General features: G+C 39.7%; 1 protein-coding gene across 1 annotated transcript in view; it reads right to left on the minus strand.

Moving 5' to 3' along the window:
- rhobtb4 (Rho related BTB domain containing 4) overlaps window positions 1-14,441 on the minus strand; it is an 85,821-nt gene extending 71,380 nt beyond the window's left edge. The window contains exons 1-2 of the mRNA XM_088336378.1: window positions 14,317-14,441; window positions 13,835-13,926 (exon numbers count right to left, since the gene is read on the minus strand). The gene's annotated coding sequence lies outside the window, so the exon portion shown is untranslated. The remainder of the gene's footprint in view (window positions 1-13,834; window positions 13,927-14,316) is intronic.
- Window positions 14,442-15,643: the final 1,202 nt, after the last annotated feature.

The following is a 15,643-nucleotide window of genomic DNA, read 5'->3' on the forward strand; positions in this document are numbered from 1 at the left end:
ATTGTCACAAGGTAGGTGATAAAAACCTATATAAAATTAGATAAAGCGGTCCAAACCTCGATACCCAAAATAAAAACAATAAAAAAACAAACTGATATGTAGTGATAATTACTAATACATCATGTACAGGTATAGGATTTACTAACATAATTATTATAAAATATGAAGGGGAAATCACATTTACCTACCTTTGGTTTGACTGAGCTGGTACAGTGGAGTAGTGGGTGGATGCAGAGGTGAAGGGTTATAATTAAAACTGATTTCAAAACATTCCCTTGCAAGTACTGTCATGCCTTTAGAGGACTTTGTTGCTTCAATCGCTTCCTGATTCTTAATAATTGCCCCGGTCGTCGAATTGTTTCGGCCATGCAACTTAGCAAGGGGTAGCAATTTGTTCTTCATATTTCTTGACAATCTCAAGCTTCCTTTCCATTTTTAGCACGTTACTTATCCCTTTAGCATCACCCCAGGTCTTGGAACCTAAACCTAAGAAATTCAGGCATTTTGGGAGGTAGTGCAAATCTGTATTTTCATGATGTCTTGATACAAACTAATAGCACACCAGCTTTTTATATAGCCTCCAACAATAACAGATAAACATCTTTAAGATACAACCCGTCATACGCACAAACACTGCAAAGTTTGAATTTATGAAGTTTTTTCGTAAATTAAATAATTTGTGGTTTACGGAGAAAATGCGGGCAGCACGGCGGCGCAGAGGTTAGCGCGCGTGCAGGCACAGTTCTAAGGTCTTGGGAACCTCCTGTGTGGATTCAAATCCACCTACCGGACTTCCTGTGCGGAGTTTGTTTGTTCTCCCCGTGCTTGCGTGGGTTTCCTCCAGGCACTCCAGTTTCCTCCCACATTCCAAAGACATGCATTTCAGGTGGATTGGCCGGTCCAAATTGTCCCTAGGTGTGAATGAGCGAGCGAGTTGTCTGTCCCTGTGTGCCCTGCGATAGGCTGGCAACCAGTTCAGGGTGTCCCCTGCCCACTGCCCGATGATTGCTGGGATGGGCTCCAGCACCCCCGCGACCCTACTGAGGATAGGCGGTGCAGCTAATGAGATGAGATGAGACGGAGAAAATGCTATTAAAGGGTCTAAAAGAATATCTTATTCCACATTATAACGTGAAAACTTCAGACAAAATAACACAGCAAAGTTGCAATTTTCAAATTAAACCTGAATTTTAAAACCTTCCTTGCACTGTGGGGGGAAACCAGAGAAAACCAAACCCCTGCAATAGCGGGGAGAAAATGCAAACTCCACACAGAAAGGTTGGTAGCTGGATTCGATCCGACAACGTCCGAACCGTACCCCGGACCCTCTAACCACTCATCCGCCGTGCCTTTGGGCTCTATCGTACCTAACGACCAGTTTGCGAATTTTGTGCTAATAGAGTGTTTAAAATAACAATTTTGAAATCCACAAAGAGATCTTATACCGCAGTTGCTTGCTGCATAATTCATAAAAAAACTCCGGAATTATGATTCAACCACACACATATCTATGCACAGTAGGTGTCCAAAAATAGCCAGACGGAAAAATCTATACTGGTGTCCGGTTGTATCCGCCCCATGGACCACATGTCGTTCACCATCCCGGCTGGGGAGGCTTAAAGTATGCGAGTGAGGTCAGAAGTCAAGTGGGTAGAGGCTCTCTGGGATGCTCCATGATCCAGGCTAATCCACCACCGAACTAAGAGCACTAAAACTGTGGGCACACGATCCATTTTGAAATAACAATGATATTTTTTCATGCAATTGATTATCGAATCAAAAATGAAATACTTGACAGTCATAAGTCACCTTTTTCAAACACTTTTTAAAGACAACCATTATAGAGTGCACAAAACTGTGCGAATGTCACAAGCCAGAAACGGAGACAGGACCCAATAGCGTTTGTTTTAATCAGTTTTATTGAGAAATAAAGCAGTGCTTGCGTCCACGATCCGATGATCGTCGGTCAAGGGTAGCTGATGGCAGGAACGCGGAAGTGGCACTTCCGTGTCGAGCGAGGATAGTCGTGGGCTGCAGGCAAGCTAGCCGGGACAGGGGAGGAAGGGCGGTAACGAGTCCATAAAAAAGGTCGGCAACAAGTATCAGGCAGGAAACAGGGCAAAACAGGTCAATGGCCGGGACGGATGAGCAGGGCAGAAACGGGTCCAAAAAAAGGTCGGCAACAGGTAACAAGCAGGGGAAAACCGTGCAGGAGGATGTCGGAGGGTACGGAGCTTGCCTAGAAAAAGCGTGGGTTTGCAGGACGGTCTGACAGCTTCCTCTTGGGCTGTTGGCGCCAACGGGGCATTTGCAGGTGCCCCAAATCAGCAATCACGACAGCGAAGATATATTTGACTTATTTTGGTTTTTTTCTTGTTATGTTTCTGCTAAATATTATTGCACAAAACTGTTGTCAATATTTTGTTTTGTTTTTTGTTTCTGCTAAATGGTATTGCACTTCTTGTCATTGCACTATTGTTGCAACACACAATTATTTTTTACTAATAAACATTGAACTAACCGATACATTGTAAATTTTTATTTTTTATGTTTTTTTCTCTTTTAAATCTTCATTACGTATACAACCGGGAGTGCCATGTCCAATCTCGTTGGATCCAATGTTTCACAACATTGATAACAATGATTTATAAAGACAATCCAATTCAATCAAATTTAAATGAATGAATGAAACTTTATTGCGAACATGAGAAAACAAAAACAAAACAAAACAACAAGTCAAAAAAACAAAACTGTCACGGTTGCTAGGGCGCCCAATTGGCCCTGCCCGTGTGTCACGGTTGCCATAGCGCCCAATTGGCCCTGCCCGGTCAACAGCTGGAGCTTGTTGACAGATTGGCTCCCTGTCAGTATTTAAACTCTGTCCAGTCAGTCCCCTTTTGTTGGTCTGTCTGCGAACCTCCGTTTTTACACGGCAAGCCCTTTTTCGCCTGTCCTGTGTTTTTGCTCTTGTTTTTCTCCCGCTACAATCTGTTTAATTTCGACCACATCTTCTCTCCTGTCCCGAATTACCACCTGTTTTGATCTCGACCACGTCTGTTCTCCCGACCCGAGCAACGATACATTTTTTTATCTCGACCACGTCTACTCTCCTCTCCTGGTTTTTGACTTTTTTCCGTTCCCGACACCGCCATCGCTCGCCACGAAAGTCCCACTTCCACGTCTGAGCAACCTAATCCCCACGACTAGCAATCTCCGAATCGTGTGTGCGCTCCTTTTCCTTTTTCCCAATAAAACTGAGAAACGTTACGCGAGTGGGTCCTGTCTCTGTTCTGGTTCTGACAAAAACAATGTGAAACTAACATGTCCGAAAAGGAATAGGAAGAAGCATATACTTATTTGATCCTATCCCACTTCCTTAATAATCGTGTCTTATCGCTAAAAATCCTGCGTATCTACATATAACAAGCACATCAAGAATATACATATCTACATCAGTTTTGTGGATGCACAGTCACTCCGTCAACATCATTATCGTCACCAACACCACTTTTACAGTCATTATCTTTGCTGTCTCCATCCATTCTCAGCATAATATATAAAAAGAGTATCTATGATAATAACAATAATTCTCATTGGTGCTCATGGTGACAACTGACTGCTATGATGTGTTTTCCGTCATATGAGTATCTCTGAACCTGCTGCCTTAAAGGGTTCTCCCCCAGGCAGCAGGACCACCATTTTTGAGTGCACTGATCTCATCTCATCTCATCAGCCGTACCGCTTATCCTTATTAGGGTGGCGGGGGGGCTGGAGCCCATCCCAGCCATCTCCGGGCAGTGGGCAGGGGACACCCTGAACTGGTTGCCAGCCAATCGCAGGGCACACAGGGACAGACAACTCATTCGCTCATTCACACCTAGGGACAATTTGGACCGGCCAATTTACCTGAAATGCATGTTTTTGGAACGTGGGAGGAAACCGGAGTGCCCGGAGGAAACCCACGCAAGCACGAGGAGAACATACAAACTCCGCACAGGATGTCTGGAGCTGGATTTGAACCCACGACAGGTTCCCATGACATGAACTGTGCCGCACAAGCGCTAACCACTGCGCCGCCGTGCTGCCCGAGTGCCCTGATCTTTACATCAAATAGAAAAGATACGGGAGCTTGAACCAGATACCCCCCGCATCAAAACTCCCACTTGTCTGCCCTAACTAAGAAATGTGCAGAATTGTCTGTTTTGTGTTTGTCATGATTACCGATGTGATGCACCTGTGCCCGCTCCTTTGGCACCAACTGCCTCGGACTCTGATGTGATCCCTGTCCCTATTTAAATCCACTCCTTTTTGTCACCTGTTGTCAGTCCGTCTGCGAAACCTCAGTTTTTGCTCTCTCGTCCTGGCTACTGACCCGTTTTTCCATTCCCGACACTGCCATCGCTCGCCACGGAAGTCCCACTTCCGTGTTCAGAGTGACCTGCTTCCCGCACTAAGATCGTAGGTGCAACCCTTTTCTTTTTCCAATAAAACTGAGAGAAACGTAACGCAAGTGGGTCCTTTCTCCGTTCTGGTCCTGACAATGTTCTTGTTAAATGTTATCTCTATGTGATTGTATCTCCATTTATTTAGTTTTTGTTTGATTTTCAATTTAGAGCCAATGTTGTAATATCTGCAGGGCTAAGAAGAAATCCAGTGTGAATCATGAATTTTGAAGATCCACAAATAAGTCTGCGATTTACATATGCGATTTTTAAGCGTGCATTTGATATGTAGATCTTGAGTAAATCGTTAATCTATTTGTGGATCTAAATAGTTATTTAAACATTTTGGGGTAAATGAGGGTAATATGTAGCCTACATAAGAGCAGCATGGCAGGTGAGTGGTTAGTGCGTCCGCTGCCGTGGGTTTGAATGCAGCTAGCGGAGTTTGTATGTTCTCCCCGTGCTTGTGTGGGTTTCCCCCGGGCACTCTGGTTTCTTCCCACATCCCCAAAACATGCATATTGGGTTAAATGGCCGGTCCGAATTGTCCCTAGGTATGAATGAGCGAGCAAATTGTCTGTCCCTGTGTGCCCTGCGACTAGCTGGCAACCAGTTCAGAGCGTCCTCTGCTCATTGCCCAGAGATAGCTGGGATGGGCTCCAGCACCCCCGTGACCCTCCTGAGGATAAGCGGTGCAGATAATGGATGGATGAGTGGATGATTTTTAGATCTTGAGCAAATCCCAAACATATTTGTGAATCTGAACAATATGTGTAAATATTTTTGAGACAAATCTCTCCCCCTATCAGGTGTTGGCTAAAAATGATGGTGATATGTTGCTTACATTTACAGTTTCAGGAAGTTCTTCCTTTTATAATACACCACTGGGAAACGCTACCTTGTTTATTATTTTTTTGCATGGCCTAAAATAAATGCCCATAATTGATGCTTAATCCTTGCACTAGTACATTTTCAGTTGCAGGAAGTTCCTCCCATAACAAATTACAACTGGGAAACGCTACTTTCATTTTTTCATAGCTCACAATAAATGTCCATCATTGATACACAACCCTTCCACTGATACACTATTCATATACCCTGTTTAGGTGTAGCATGCACTTGACCTCTTGACCAGTAGGGGACGATGACCATTCACAAGACAATGCCTTTTTATTTATGTCAGCTGCTGTTAATCACAAGGGGAAAAATGCAAAGGCAAAGAGAAGCCATTAGAGAGCAGCGTTGGCGTCATTTTTAAGCAGACTAGTGAATCGTGGAAACATTTTCAAGCATTTACAAGCACTTCACCGAAATTAAAGCACTTTTCAAATCCTTTAAAACAAAACATTAAGCTGTTAGCTTAATGTGCCCCATTTTGATAAATGCATTAGCATTGAGTAGCTCTGGCTTCATAAAATGTAATAACGCTGATGATTTATTAATTATTCATGTCGAAACCGGATAAATGTTTGACGGGGGGGGGGATGCACAAAGATAATTTTATTATCATTTAAGCAACGAGTTAAAGGTTACATGTTCTCATTTCAAAAGCAAGCATGTAAAGATCAATAGTGTTTTGTCAATTATTTATATTTTTCATTTATTAATAATAATACAACAAGTAATAAATCAGTTTGTATAATTTAATGCATTTAACTAGTGGCTAACTATATATTGTTGTCGAATATATCTATTTATATTTTTCATTAGTTTTGTATTTGAAGTTGTTATTGTTAATAAACCACTGATTAATATAATTGTGAATATTTTGTTCTGATTTGCACCCCTTAACCTCAGCACGATGTAATTATGAATACATGAAATATAAAAAAAATATGTAAAATATTTCCGGTAAAAAAACTAAAAAGAAAGAAAAAAAAACATAGCATTGCATGGTTAGATCATTTTTAGAACTTTTTCTGAAAGTGGTTTAAATGTTTAGGAATAACAAAATAAAAATAATCATTAATATGTTTACCTTGTACCCCTTAACCTGAGCAAAAAACTTCATGCTGGGAATTAGAATTGATATTACGCATAGATTTCTGCCTACACCGAGTCAAGCAAACACTGAAGAACAGAACTTTTCTTGGCAACATTCAAGCACTTTTAAGGACTTCCAAAGCCATTTTTCCGTTTTTTTCCCACTACAATTAAAAGAAAACAATCCAGTGAGATTCATTAATATCTGATTGACAGATGTTATTTTTATATTGTGTGCACTTATCAAGAGTCGAGATTTTTGGATCTTAAGTAAATCTCAAATATATTGTTTTTCTGAGACAAATCCCTCCCCGTATAGGTATGTAAGGACTTTTCAATCCTTGAAAACACATCATTAAAATTCAAGCATTTTCAAAAGTTTCAAGCACCCGTACAAACACTGCAACAAAAACAACTTTTGAAATGAATGCAACCCGACTTGCTTTCTAGCTTGAACCTTGGAGGCCGGAAAATGTTATCTGTTTAAAAACAAAACGCTTAAAATTCTTCATAAAGGACATTGATCCAGCTGTGGCAAACCTCTGACCCTGCACCGTCGCCCTCTTTCACCACAAGTTGCGTAATATCCTCTACAGCCCCCCTTTCCCCTTTAGCCCTGGCCGCTATGTCTTTCTATTGCAGGAATGTCTGACTCATTTTAGACCGGGGCCACATGCTAGAAAAAACATTTTCACAGGGGCCGGGTTAATAGATTTAAGAGAAAAAGACAAAGAAGAGAAAGAGAGAAAAAGAAATATAGATACAGACAGACAGAGTGAGAGTGAGAGAGAGAAAAAGAAAGAGAGCGAGAGACAGACAGACAGAAAGACAGAGAGAAAGAAAAAGAACAAAAAATGTTTAAAAAACAAAAAAAGAAAATGAGAGCGAAAGAAAAACAAAGAAGGAAATGAGAGCGAAAGAAAGAAAGAAAGAAAGAAAGAAAGAAAGAAAGAAAGAAAATGACAACAAAATAAAGAAAGAAAATGAAAGTAAAAGAAACAAAGAAACAAAAGAAGAAAGAAAGAAAGAAAGAAAGAAAGAAAGAAAGAAAGAAAGAAAGAAAGAAAGAAAGAAAGAAAGAAAGAAAGAAAGAAAGAAAGAAAGAAAGAAAGAAAGAAAAAAGAAAATGACAACAAAATAAAGAAAGAAATGAAAGTAAAAGAAACTAAGAAACAAAAGAAGAAAGAAAGAAAGAAAGAAAGAAAGAAAGAAAGAAAGAAAATGACAACAAAATAAAGAAAGAAAATGAAAGTAAAAGAAACAAAGAAACAAAAGAAGAAAGAAAGAAAGAAAGAAAGAAAGAAAATGACAACAAAATAAAGAAAGAAAATGAAAGTAAAAGAAACAAAGAAACAAAAGAAGAAAGAAAGAAAGAAAGAAAGAAAGAAAGAAAGAAAGAAAGAAAGAAAGAAAGAAAGAAAGAAAGAAAATGACAACAAAATAAAGAAAGAAAATGAAAGTAAAAGAAACAAAGAAACAAAAGAAGAAACAAAGAAAGAAAGAAAGAATAAAGAAAGAAAGAAAGAAAGAAAGAAAGAAAGAAAGAAAATGACAACAAAATAAAGAAAGAAAATGAAAGTAAAAGAAACAAAGAAACAAAAGAAGAAAGAAAGAAAGAAAGAAAGAAAGAAAGAAAGAAAGAAAGAAAATGACAACAAAATAAAGAAAGAAAATGAAAGTAAAAGAAACAAAGAAACAAAAGAAGAAAGAAAAAAAGAAAGAAAGAAAGAAAGAAAATGACAACAAAATAAAGAAAGAAAATGAAAGTAAAAGAAACAAAGAAACAAAAGAAGAAAGAAAGAAAGAAAGAAAGAAAGAAAGAAAGAAAGAAAGAAAGAAAGAAAGAAAATAAAAGCAAAAGAAAGAAAGAAAGAAAGAAAGAAAATGAAAGCAAAAGAAAGAAAGAAAATGAAAGTAAAAGAAAGAAAGAAAGAAAATGAGAGCAATAGAAAGACGGAAAATTAGATTGAAAGAAAAAGAAAATGAGAGTGAAAAAAGAAACAAAAAAGGAAATGACAGCAAAAGAAAGAAAGAAAGAAAGAAAGAAGATGAAAGCAAAATAAAGAAAGCAAGCAAAAGAAAGACTGACAGACAGACAGACCGACAGACAGAGCGAGAAAGGAAGAAAGAAAGAAAGAAAGAAAAGGAGAAAAGAATGAAGATGAGACAGAAATAGAGCTACGGTATCTTTGAGAGTGACGCCTGGTTTTGGCGACTTCGCGTGGACATAATTAAAACTGCAGCTCTTTTTTCTCCTGTACCTCTCTCCTTGACGGACCTGATCCGAACCGCGGGCCACACGCTCGACACCCCCGCTCTATTGTCTTAGACCCGGCTAAGCAGACATGCCATCCACTCTTAATGTGGGTTCTCTTATATATGTTGCTCAATCCTTTCCTGTCCTCACCGCCGACACTCTCTTGCGCGACGCTCTCGAACGCCACGTACACACAACAGGCACAAGTACGGTAGCTTGATGAGCTGCTAATGGAGAGATCTGGACGCGGAGTAGCAGAAAGACGGCTAAAAACTCTACAGGGCCTCAATAGACGGCATTTTGGTGTGGTATGCTGGCATAACTGCTGCAGACAAAAGAACCTTACAGTCATCGACACAACCCAGAAAATCATTGGCTGCTCTCTGCTCATTCTGGTGGGCATTACACACGTTTTTGTATATGATGACATACCATTATAAATAAGTATAAATGACATTTAATTTACCTGTATTTTATTTTTTGTACATCTGTAAATATTTTAATTGATGTTTCCTGTGTTCTTCATAACAACTGTAAAATGGATTCTTGTATTACATACTTTAGTTGTTGTTGTAATAACCATTTTGTTGTGGGTTTTTTTAGGAGATTCCGGGTTTCTTTACATTAAAGTTGCTTAATATACAAAAGTTCAAAGTTGACACAAGTTACAGCGACATCTCTTCTCTAAATAAATTTTGGCTTCCATTGTTCATATATCTTAAACAAAATCTAGTATTTATATTTATATTCCCCCGCGACCCTACTGAGGATAAGCGGTGCAAATAATGGATGAATGAATGAATGAATTAATTAATATTTATATTAGGTTATGCCCTTTTTATCTGTAGTCTGTACAGGCCTTTGATACTTCTTGGGGTTATAATAATAAACATGATTTGACTCCTGGTACCCCAGCCACCACCTCTTTGACCTCCTTCCGACTGGCAGACCCTAGAAATCCCTTAAATAAAGGATGTTAAACTCATTTTCACTCAGGAGCCACATGGTAGCAAAAACATTCCCACAGGGGCCAGACAAGTAGATTAATGGCATAGAAAAAGTGCATTAGCTGGTGGGCTGTGGGTCTTTTTGGAGGCTCACTTATAATGCAAACTCTGCAAACTGCAGGTCATTGTCGAATATGATGCGGCTCATTTTTCTCTTCTGCTTCTCTCGGCATATGTCTGTAGACCTTCAAAAAGCGTCTGGGATCGATACTTCCAATATGAATGAGTAAAGGACTCCTCTCACCATGGCCACCACCTCTGACTTGCTACTCTCTGAAAGACACTACAGGTTCCTTAGGATTAACAGGCTCAGAGACAGTTTCTCCTCCAGGGGCATCAACACCCTAAACAAGCGCAACAAACTGTGAGAAAATATGGTGCCTACGAATAGGACAATAGAGTTTAATACATTCAAACATGCTGCTAAATGTGACTGCACTTATTTCATTACATTATTGTCAAGATGTATTATTATTTTCCATTCATAAACATCCATCCATCCATTTTCTGCGCCGCCTATCCTCAGTAGGGTCGCGTGGGTGATGGAGCCCATCCCAGCTATCTTCGGGCAGTGGGCAGGGGACACCCTCAACTGGTTGCCAGCCAGTGGCAGGGCACATAGAAACAAACAACTCACTGGCTCATTCACGCCTAGGGACAATTTGGAACGGGCAATTAACCTGACATGCATGTTTTAAGGAATGTGGGAGGAAACCTACACAAGCAAGGGGAGAACATGCAAACTCCGCACTGGGAGGCTTCGGCGGCTAAAATTGAACCCTGGACCTCAAAACCAGGAGGCTGCGCGCTAACCATCCATCCACCATGCTGCCTATTCATAAACATTGCCCTGTTGTTGTAACTTAGGCCGGTCTCTAAGCCAGGGGTGTCAAACTCATTTTAATTTGGGGGCCACAAGATAGAACAAACATTCTCTCTGGGGTTGGACTAGTAGATTAGAAAGAAAAAAAAGAGAGAGAAAAAAGAGAAGGAAGAGTAAAATGGGAGAGGATGGGAAAAGAAAGAGAGAAAGGGAGAAAGAGAGAGGGATAGAATGTGAGAAAGAAAAGAGATAAAAAGAGAAGTAGTGAGGGAGGGGGAAAAAAGTGAGAGAGAGAAAGAGAGAAAAGGAAAAACGGAAGAGAGAGCAAAATAAGGTAAAAAGACAGAGAGAGAAAAAGACAAAGAGGAACAAAGAAAGAGAAAAAGAGAGACAGTGAGAGTGAAAGAGAGAGAGACACAAATAAGATTTCCCTCTTAGAAAGAGATAGGAAGAGAGCAAGAGAGAGAGAAAGAAATACAAGTACAGCGTCTTTGTGAGAGGCAACTGGCTTTGGCAACATCAACTGGACATATTTTGACCTGCAGCTCATTTTTCTCTTGGGCTTCGTTAAACGTTGTCTCGCAGGCCAGATTCAATCCCTTAGCCGGCCTGATCCGGCCCACGGGCCGCCTGTTTGACTCTACGCACTACATTAATTTTTGTTGCTATTTATGACGACTATTTATTACCTTTTTTTCACTTTAAAGTCTTTATTATGTTTACCCTGGAGTGCCATGTCCAATCTCAATGCATACACTGTTTCACAAAGTTGATATCAATATCGATAAAGACAATTCTATTCAATTCTCTCTTTCTTTGTACACCGCATCACGTTCTAACTCCTGCAAACGTTCCCAAGAAGAAAAACAAGACGCTGTTCTGGGAAGAAGAGCTCCTGCTGCGTCACACCTTTGTTATTTCTCCTCTCGGCGATGCACGGATGTACTTATGTCCTTAGGCCGAGGACCTCTTTTTTCGACTCGGGCGAGTTTTCCCGAGACTGCCTCGCCCTGACGGAAGCATGGTTCGAATTCCACAGTGGATAGAAAAACACGAGAGCGAGACGGGACGGAGGAACTAATGTCGACTTCGTCTGATCGTTTTCGGCTCGGGTTGGGACGCAATGAATGAATGAATGAATGAAAACTTTATTCGAACATCAAAAACAAACAAAAACAATGACTCTACGTCAAAATAGTGTTACATAATATGTTCGAAAAGGGGTAGTAAGAAGCAAATGCTTATATTCCCTACCCCTTTATCTTCCCCACCAAATACACCAATGATATAACAACAAATGTAATAATATTAATAATAACAGGTTTGATATAAGAATAACAAGAATAAAACAAAGTTAACTAGTCGCACTATTCCCAATCTCCAGCACCACTCATACTCCATCCAGAATGTTCCTTTGTATCTAAACCTGAACAAGTGAATAGTTTGACACCGTCTGATCTCATCTTGCAATCCGTTTGACTCCACACACAGACACACACACACTTTTCCTGGTGGTTCTCACCTTTGGGATTATGAATTCACTACAGCCCCTTAAATTATAATTTCCCTCTTAGCAAAATTAATGATTTACGGATGTTTTCTGGCGCTATGTTTTTGTTGACCTTAGATAGCAGTTGTGCAGTGAAAGTTTTTACTAAATCATCTCATTTTAATCATTTGGACTGCAGGAATAAAATATTAGTATGATCTCGATATTGTACCCTGCAATAAAGACCTTTTTAAGATTTCAGACCGAATCCAAATTTAAAATGAACAGGGTGTTAACTTTCAGTAGACCCCGGGATATGGCAAGCCCGCCTTGCCATGTTTTGTGAAATAAGATTAATTTTTTCTGCCCCTCTTTACGGCATTTCACCATGACACAACATCAACAACCAATTATTCTGCATGCCTAAGAACTTTGAAAATTTAAACTTTGCGGTGTTGTATTAAATGCTAATCGGATTTTAGCCAAACAACCTCCCACAATGCCTTAGCGTCTTTTCATTCAGTTTCTAATGCTGTGTGCCTCGTACAGGCACTGTGCATCTGCCACACACTATATATATTCTCTATGTGTACTAAGGCTTTCAGTGATGCTAACAAAAACATGTTAACCATAGAAACAAAGCATGTGTTGATCAATAACTACAAAGAAGCCACATGAAAGGCTACCTTTTAAGCTGCATGGCTGTACCCAATCAACAATCAGGGCTATTATTAATAATAAGGAGGTGATTAAAGCAATGACATTTTCGAAGGGCATGACAATCCCCACAAGTGGAATTTTTTGAATCAATTTGAGTATTAATCTGCCGTCGCCATCTCCCCTGCCCTTGCATCCAGACGCTACTCCAATCGACCAGCTCAACTCAAACCAAAGGTAAATAACATTTTATTTGTTTCTTTTTAAAGCAAATAAATCTTCTAAGTGCATGACAATGCTCACAAGGGAAAAGTTGCGGGATTAGTTTTGATTTGAACCCGCCACATGTTGCCCTCTCTGCATCCATCCACTAACTATACCGTACCAGCTCAAGTCATGTCACACCATAAGTAAATAAAATGTAATTTTTGCATGTTAAGTATCATTCCTATACATGAATATTACCCATGAGTAGTATTTATTATATACTTTTTTTTAAATCTGTATTACGGAATGCATTAGCAACACATTACAGTGGGTTTCTATCTCCCTGCTCGGCAATTTCTCTAAGCGAACAATAGAACAGATTAATGTCTTGGGCACCTACTGTATTTGAATACTGTATTTAAAATATTTTATACCACTACTAAGTATAAAAGGAACAGGATTTTATTGTTTACTAAGTTTTAGACCTATGTACAGTAATACTACCAAAAGCAATGCCACTCCATCAGTTTATTGCCAAAAAATACAAAGTCCCGCAATTGTTTTTGTCACCACCACATTTCCCCTCATTTCCTCTCGACTGTTGACACAATAACCCCAAAACTGAAAGTACTTAATAGACTGCTACACTGAAAATCATGACATGAAGCAAGACATCCCTTGTTGTTTGCAAACCCCTCAAGGGCTGACACATGATAATAAGTCACTCAAAGACACTCACTAAAGTTTTAATCAAATGTCTTTTTTTCTCAACTCAAACATTCACAATAATCAGTAGAAAAAAAACGTAATTATGAAAAATCCAGATGTTTTGGTAAAGATTCTTCCGATAAGCGCTCAACTTTTTTTTTAAAGCGACCGAACCGTTACGCAACCGCCGCCTTCTGCAAAGTTTTGCAAAAGCTCCCGAAATAACGTTGTCTTTGTTTTAGAATAACAAATAATTCCTACCTTTAGGTCGTTATTCAGCTTCCGTAACCAGTTCGTTGTCTTTTCCTTCCTCGACGTGCACTTAACAGTTTGAACACCTTCTGGCAGCACTTCTGCAAAGCCACGCACACGCAAACTGTGATGATGATATAATATTGGAATGCAGACGGAACACTTTTGCGTGAGGTATCACTGACGTTTATAGACTAATTATATTATTAATTATATTTATTATTGTTGCGGGAAAAAATGCGATTGTGTTTTTGCAGACACACAACACTTCCGATAGAACACACAAACAAGCGTAGATCTGCTCTAAGCCTTGATGCAAGTTTTTAACCCCGTGTGTTGTTGTATTTCACCTAAAATAAGAAGTAACGCTGCTGCGTTATTATTTTTTAATCTTCATCGTTGTTTTCTAAAGAAACCCCTTTTCCCCAGCCTCCCTGAACGCATCCGATCACAAAGTGAATCATTTCGAGTTTCTATCCTCGTGTCCTCACCGAATTGGAATCCACGCCGGTTTTCGTCCTCTCTTGCGGTCTCTCCGCGATGATCACGTCCACTAATGTTGATGTTCAGCTTGATGTTCCACGGCAGCGCGCCTCGCTGACGTCAGCCTCATCTCTCGCATGCTCTGACTCTGAGCCACGCCCTTCCATTCATAAAGTGGACGGGACCTGCTCGCGCGTGGAGATGCACACGTATGCGTGGACAGAATAACATGGTACTATTGATAAGGAAATTTACGTTATGGAACACAGAGCATAATACGCTTAGTCAAGATGTATAGCGATGCAGCGGCGGCTCTATACAAAATTTACTCCCTGGGCGAGACACCCTCCAAGCCCACCCCGATCCTCCCTAAACACTTTCCCCACCAAAAATTCCCGATACACATATTCAACACGAATAAAAGAGGTAGATATATTTGTCAAATGCCCCATACTTAAATAAAAACAAAAATACACTATATATATAAAAATGTCATACATTTATTAAAAACATGATACCCATCCATCCATTCATTATCTGCACAGCTTATCATCAGTAGGGTCGCAGGGTTGCTGGAGCCCATCCCAGCTATCTCTGGACAGTGGGCAAGGGACACCCTTAACTGGTTGCCAGCCAGTCGCAGGGCACACAGAGACAGACAACTCACTCGCCCATTCACACCTAGGGACAATTTGGACCGGCCAATTAACCTGACATGCATGTTTTTGGAATGTGGGAGGAAACCGGAGTACCCGGAGGAAACCCACGCAAGCACGGGGAGAACATGCAAACTCCACACAGGAAGGTTCGATCTCATGACCTCAGAACTGTGCCGCACACGCGTTAACCACTGCGCCGCCATGCTGCCCCATGATGAAATAATAAATACAAATACACTATATAAATAAAAATTGCCAATATTTTTTCAAAAAATGAAATGCTTAAATAATCAATACCAACACACGATATACATTAAAACTGAGAATTTTCAAATAATGCACTTTTAATCTCATTGATCATGTACACATATTCTGCACATATTGTTGTTGATTGAATAAATGAAAATGTTTGACCGCTAGGAGTCACTAAATAACACTGCCACTTTGATTAATTTACTCTTAGTAGAAACCAAGAATGTCACATGACAGAATTTTGTGAGGAGTGATTGGTTTAGTGACTTAAATGTAGAAGTTAGAAAACTCAATTTTTTCATTTTCGGATTGTATTTTATATCTTTCATATTAGTATTTTGTTTGAAATGGATTATATTGTAAAATGTAAATGTTATTTTCTCAGTAATTTTAACATTTTCTTCAAAGTTAAAGAAAATGAGTA

The sequence above is a fragment of the Urocampus carinirostris genome, chromosome 5 (genome assembly GCF_059441175.1).
Source record: "Urocampus carinirostris isolate Australia breed hairy pipefish chromosome 5, RoL_Ucar_1.0, whole genome shotgun sequence".
NCBI classification, from domain to species: Eukaryota; Metazoa; Chordata; class Actinopteri; order Syngnathiformes; family Syngnathidae; genus Urocampus; species Urocampus carinirostris.